The sequence below is a fragment of the Trachymyrmex septentrionalis genome, unplaced genomic scaffold (genome assembly GCF_001594115.1).
Source record: "Trachymyrmex septentrionalis isolate Tsep2-gDNA-1 unplaced genomic scaffold, Tsep1.0 scaffold97, whole genome shotgun sequence".
Lineage (NCBI taxonomy): Eukaryota > Metazoa > Arthropoda > Insecta > Hymenoptera > Formicidae > Trachymyrmex > Trachymyrmex septentrionalis.
Window position 1 is genome coordinate 793258 of NW_017306160.1, and position 7580 is coordinate 800837.

Consider the following 7580-nt stretch of genomic DNA (forward strand, 5'->3'; position numbering starts at 1 on the left):
CTTCCCGGGGTTGGACGGCGACGTGTGTGCACGCGGCGCCCGCTGCAGAACTCATCATTAAACGCCTACGCGGAATATCGGCGAGGACAGCACGACACAACATGTCGTTGATGGTGTCGTGCATGTCGCGACAAACGTACGCGGCATAACGCGTCGTCTTAGTAAGAACGTCGTTGACAATGGCGTGCGTGCACCGGAAGCTTCGTTCGCTACCACTGCCGTGGTGAAAGTTAATCATTCTAAACGCTCCTCTCTTGAAGATTAGCCGAGGATCGTCCGGGATTCACTGGGCGAGGGGATCGCTTCTATTTAGCATCTTGTTAACTGGAGAATGTTATTAAATGGAAAGTGTTTCGTCTCGAAAGATATTTATAAAAAGCGAACGCTAGGAGATGCGATCGTACGAGCGTTAAATAGGTATGTGGAAAGCATAAAAAAATTATATTATTACATAGAAAGAATGATTATGCTAGAATATGTGGAAACCTTCAGCTAGATACGGAAATCCAAGTAAATATGATAAAATAATATCGTTGGATCATTAAAATAATTATGTGGAACGCTTAAGTGTTGGTGACGGTGCTGCAAAAAAGTTTTAACAGTCCAAGTGAAATTATTTTCAGGTTCATATCTCTATCTCATTAAATTCTTAGTTACTTCAACAAAATCGTACTTTTTGTGTAATTATGTAATATTATAAAAATTATATGTTAGAAAAATAGCTAAAAAGTATTACTCTCTCATGTGTATTTTAAAATCATTATTTTTAAAGCGTTTTGGTAATTAATAATTTTTATACTGCGAGTTGCGTGCAGTAGGCACGATCAAAATTAGAAATTAAATTCGGGCGTCGTTGAAACGGAGATAATTCTTGTACAGCAGATTTAAGGTGCTTTATTGCACCGAGCAACTTAAATCTTGATGGTGCTAATAGAGCTATCGTAATACCTCCTCGACTTTCATCGAGCATGGACCATCTCGTCGGCCGCAAACTCGTCTTTATTGTCGATGCTCGAATCCTGTTCGAATTCTCGTCAGCTCGTTGCAATTTTCGTGCCAATTTGCTTCCCGTGGGCGCAACACTATAACTGACTCGCTTTAAATCTTACTTTAACGATGTTCGAGATAAGTTAAGTACAAAGATCTCACCTGGTCAGCCCGTGCATTGTTGATGAGATCTTGCTGCTTGCACAATTTTCGATCTAAATTCTACCAATGCTCCGAGGGAAATTACAAAAGGGTACCGAGGGAATGGAGAGAAAAGCTTTGTGAAAAATTCTATCGTAGAAGTTCCTTACAGTGTTTTAAGATATTAATAATATCGAAAAGATTTAATTGTGATATTATTATTTCGCGGGAAAGAAAATTCGGCTTTGCTGAATTTGAAAATTTAATTAAATATACAGATCTGAAAACAATTTTATTGACTTGTATCAAAATAATTAGGAGACACTCAAGCTGGTTGCTAAAATATCAACATTTTTTGCAGCTTTCCTTATCGTGTTTGAGTTTCTTATATTATTATTTTGTACGTTCGACAAAATAACTTTCAGATTTGTACCCAGCTAAATCGTTCTCTTCGTGCAGCTTTAATTTGTAATTGTGATTTAAGTCCGACCGTAAACGGTGCGCAGTTTATACAATTAATATGATTAAAATTTATACATAAAATTATCATTAATCACCAAGTTTTCTAGCCTCGATCGTATTGATTCTTTCCTACATTTATAAGCGGTCTAGATTAACTTATTATCGTTCATGCAAAGTGACGTGTATATAAATATTTACAATAATATCTATACAGACTTATTAATCATCGAAGAATATATATACAATAATGTATCGCATATTTTGTTCCCCTTTCTTCTTGTATTATTTGATATTTGCATATGAGACACCTAGATTGGTTTTTATATTTTAAATACGATAATGTAACGACAATTTAATACTCGTATATATTAAATTTTAATGAAAGAGTATTCCGTTTTTCGCGTGTAAAATCACATTCGCTCGATAAGAACACGCGAAATGGCGCATCTCTAAGCCGATGAGCGCGAGGATTCGTCCGCATGCGTTTGACGAGCAAGTGCATTTATTATGCACCGTAGTAAGATATTGACGCGGAAGGGGCGATGCGATTTCTGTTCTCTCTGGATTGGTCACCACACCGTCACGTTTTCAGTGGGAGGAGCGCGTTGTGTACGTACGCTGTACGACCGCGCGTAGAGTGAAAATGCATAATGCATGCCTACGTAACTGTCAGCGATACAGCGGGCATCCGCGGGCGGCTTCGCGTTACACCTCTTCGCGTTTTACGCGGCACGCAATCACGCTTCTTTGTGTGATTCGCGGCGTTTTACGAATTGTACTTCTGGCGGCCGGATGATGAATCGAGGCATGTCCTCCCGATTCGATAAGGATCTTGGTAACCGGACGGGAACGACCTGCAAAATGTTTCCCGCGTGCTTACCATTTTTCTCAAGATGACACGTTACGTTTCTTTCTTTTATCCCGAAAGCAAATTTTTATTACGATAATTATCGTTTGAATATACATTTATTGAAATGATTATATATATATAGAGTAATGCGGAAACTACGAGCTATATAACATTCTTCTAATCGCACGAAATATTTTTATGCAAAACACATTGTGTATGATAATAATTATATATTTTGGTATTTTCTTCTTGTTTGTTGTAACTGTGAAACTTATTGATTTTGATATTAGGAATAAAAATTATTATTATATTTTTAAAAGATAATTTGTTCGAAATTTTTCCGAGCTTCTCTGCTGTTCACTGTGATAAAAACTTGATCTAGATTCTTTTATGAGATCAGCGTGCGAATAAAACATTTAATAATAGATCGCGCTAAATATTGTTATTTTTATTATTATTAAATGATTATATTGTTTTAGATATTTACATACAATTTTAATTATCGTTAGCGATTATGTATAATTATTTGTCTCACTTCTTTTCTCGTCTCATATAACTGAAGTTTATTGATTTTGATATTAGCAATAAAATTGTTATTATGTTTATGTTGTATAAATTATTATTATATTTTAAATAAATAATTTATTAGAAATTTTGCCAAGCCTCTCTGCTGTTCACTGTGATAAAAATTTGATCAAGATTCTTTTATGAGATAATCATGATAACCATTTAATAATCTCGAAACGCGCATTAATATCACTCTAATATAGTTATCGAATCTAACAAATGAGCGTAAGTGAGATTCCGACTGGTGAATCATTAAAGAATGTTCACTGTTTCGTTGATGGACATTTATTGTCAGGTGTGCGAGAATACTTTTGGACTTGTTACGAGCTTCGACTTTGAACGTTGCACTCTCGACAAAACATCGACTACCACTCTTTTACGCAGGAAGTACCTCGAACGGAATTCCATTGTCGATTTACATATAAAACGCATTGTCTTAGCCTACATATTGAGGTAGATCTTCTTTCTAGGTCTTCGTTCTAGAAGATACAAAGGAATTTTCTCTTGTCTTTACAGAGTGACATTATTGTGTCACTCAATGCTTTTATAATGTTGGCCAAGTTAATCTTTGTATTTTAATAGTTTGTATTGGAAAAGGTAAACTTTGTTATAAATTTATATATTATGATTGGTATTTAATTAAAGACCAATTATTTTTTCATTACATTACAAATTTTCATTATTAACGCTACTGATTGTAGGAACGATTATTAGTTATTAATTATTAAGTGTTTGCAAACTGTGTAAATCTATATATATGTTATAATCAAGGAAATTTGATATGTAATTAAAGAATTTATATATATATAGAGAGAGAGAGAGAGAGAGAGAGAGAGAGAGAGAATTAATATTTTTTCATTATAACATTACAATTTAATTTTTTTCCGTTGTTATCGCTATCGATCAGAAACAATTACTAAGTATTTGCGAATTATGATTTGTCATTTCGATCACTCAGTATCTCCGGCATGTGATGGTCAGTTCGGGGAGGTCCTTGAAAATTTCTAGAATGACGCAATTGGAGCCAGCTAGATGCTTTCGTGTACTCACCCATCTCACGCACGTTTAATCTACTGATCGTGTCCAGTAATTATTTTTTTCTTCTTCCCGGTCTCTTCCCTTTTGTGACTACAAGTAGGTCGGCTATAGGTTCATTTCCTGTTCTCTCTCTCTGGATGTCTAAATAGAAAATGATACTGTGTTGATATTGATATTTGATACATAATGTATTTATGAATGAGAGATCATGTTAAATTTTTATATTAATATTTAATATTAAATACCTCTCATACTAAATTATAATATAATGTGAGTATTAATTGATATTAGCAACTCGTAAAATAAAAAATTATTTTAATGTGACAGAAGAATTATCTATATCAGAATAATTATGACGATCGATTTCAAATCTCGGATTCGTATATCAAAGAGTATAATTTTAAAATAGCTGTTTAAGTAAATAATAGTGATAATGTTTTATGCCAATAAATTACAATTAAAATATTTATTATTTTAATTTATATTAGTTTTTTATTACAAAATATTTATACTGTTATTATTATAAATATTTGGAATAAAATCCATTCTATATAATATTTTAAATCGTAAAAATAGCTTATCTATTGAGCGCATCATATTATCAGAAAGGGACATTTTTTCCCGAATTATCTACCATCTCATGTAATTCATTCTTCATTTTATAATCACAACTAGGCCAATGATCAGATTTCTCTCCTCGTCGGAACTATCTTTTCCTCTCTTTGCCGTATGTTTCGATTCTTCTCGATGATTACGAATTGATCGTAATTATTGCGATATCTGACTTTTGCAAACGACTCGGCATTTTTGAATGACGTCAACTCTGGTAATGTTAACTCGTGTTTTGTATAATCACTACTGATTATCTACGATTGCTTTGTCAAAATGTTAAATAGAATTCTGAACATGAAATGATTGATTGATTTTTACTATTAATTTTTAATGAAGGCTATCGCGTTTTTTTTTTGTTCCCTAAGAAACTGTGCCATCATTTGTGAAAGAATAATTAATTAAAAGTTAATAATTTATTGTTATTTAAATGTGTTAAAACGTAATAATTGTTGCAGTTAATACACAAAGAATAATGCAAATATAAAAAAGAGAAAGCCTTATAATGGAAACACTATAAGGTACAATTAGATTGTTTATTCACGACGTATATAAATGCGAATATAATTATCGCGTCTGTAATTATCCGCTAAATCATGTATTGTTTTTCTCATCGATGTATTGTGAATACCAACGGATCGTGGGCACGTGTATTGTTTACGGAGATGCTCGTGGCTAATTGCCACACTTTAGCAAGTTACACTCCCAAGCAAAGCGGAGTAATTATCTGATAATTTTCACATATTTCAGCATATTTTTTCCTAACACACCTACGGTACGGTCAACGTACGTTTATGCTATATACATCAATATTGGTAATATTATTACAAAATTGCTCACTGATCGAAAATAAAAAATTCAGTATCTATCTTAAAAACATCTCGTTTATTACTTTATCAGATACGTGAAACAGTTAAGAACATCTTGACGATTTTTAAGTTCCATCACAACATGTTTCATATAAATCTTTTTCATTTACTCAATATATGGTTATATACTTAACTGCAGTATTATATGAGATTGAGGTAAGTACTTTCTTGGTACAATTTAATGCTAACTTTACGTAATTTTAATTCTTAATAACTTTATTAGAACGCAATCATTTGTTAACCAAGAAGACAGGCAACTTCTTTGTACGATGTTTGTGCTTTTCTCACTTTCCGACTGGATAGAAGATATTATTTGTTAATATATCAATGATGTATTTGCTGAAGATAGTCAAAACATTCAAACTAACATCTTTTAACACTATATTATTAATAATTATATAAGTGTAGATTGCGCATTTCTTATCGCGCTGACTCCCCCCCTTAATAGACGTAGCCCCCTTAAATCTGTATTACATTTTTGAAAATAAAAAAATTTGAAGCATAAAATTGAAGCGTAAAAATATTTTATATATAAATATTACAATATAAATGTAAAAATATTTTTATATACAAAAATATTTTAAATACATATTTAAATCACATAATTTCATTATACCACCGTGTATTATCCAAACTGAAGACCATTTTAATTTTAACTATATAACGATTGTTGGTCTCTCTACGGACATACGCAGAGAAAACGAAAATCGCAATGCAACGTTTACGAAAATGGAGAATATTTACGGCGAACTCGGGAGAGCAAGGGATTAATGCGCGAGCAAAGGCGAAAGCTTAGGGAGATAGAGGCTCCCCATTTACGAAGATAGAGGCGGTAATTCGCGGCGTTTTGTTCCCGGTGATTATGCACTTACACGCCCGCCGGAGCGCATCCGCGCCTAGTGCAGCGTGCACACATACGAGCCGCTCGTCTGCGAGCGCACGTGAGCGCCGGTGTGTGTCCTGGGTTGCCTCATTCCATTCGCGATATTCCACATTCTTCCCACACGTGTAAGAACACATCGGTAGATACACGGTGCCCGAGATGCCTGACTCTGATACGAACTGCTGCGGATCGCGCCATTTATGGGGGGGGACCGAGAGAACATCGGGACTGTTTACGGGGCACACCGGGATTTCGTCCCACCGGGAGGTTTCTCGCGCGCGTCTTCTTCGTTGTGCTCGCACCCTGAGAAACGAATCCCTGTTGCCGCTGTACCAATTTCCGACGCGATGAAACGGATGCGTTGTTGAAAAGACAAAATACCTTGTTTAATTCGGTGATATGAAAGAAGTTTTTATTTTATTCAACGCACCCCTTTCGCCGGCCAAATTGGACTTTGAAGTTGGCACAGTCAAGTTTATCGAGTCTTGTGAGTTGTGGTGGATAAATTTAAATTTGTTGAATTCTGGTAATAAATTCAAATGTAATAAAAAAATAAATGAAGTACAATCTGACTTCTGTGATAGGAAAAATTCGTTACTAAAGCTTTTATAAATGTGCAACAATCTTTTTTCAGACTTTTATACAGCTTAAATACAAAATAATAATATAACAGTCTTGTAGTCTGAAGTTGTCGACAGAAGAAGGTGTGGAATTTCACATGGCCAATAGAGAGTTAAAAGTACAATATTGCCTTTTTGAAATGATGATTAAATTTCGTTATTTAATATACCTGCGCGCCGTGACTCGATATATACGTGGCGTAAAACGAGAACTTCCGTAAATCAGTAGATCTTCGCGCGAGCCTCGCATGAGTATAGTATATAGGCTTCCCTATATAAGGAAATCATAAAAGGCTGCCGACAAACTCTGGGAATATTCAGCGCGGGAGGGAAAGCATGTGCAAAGTCAAGGCAGAGATTAAATTCTACGAAGAAGGTGCGCGCGCTTGCACAGGAATTTTTGGGAAGGGCGATGATCACGTTGCTAAATATACAGCTGAATATACGTGCTAGTTGCGAATGGTTGCGCGAATTTCGAGAATTCGCGGTCGTCTAACCGCAACGAGATACCCGGGCGATTGAAACGAGGGGTGTAGAGGGGGGAGGAGGGGAGG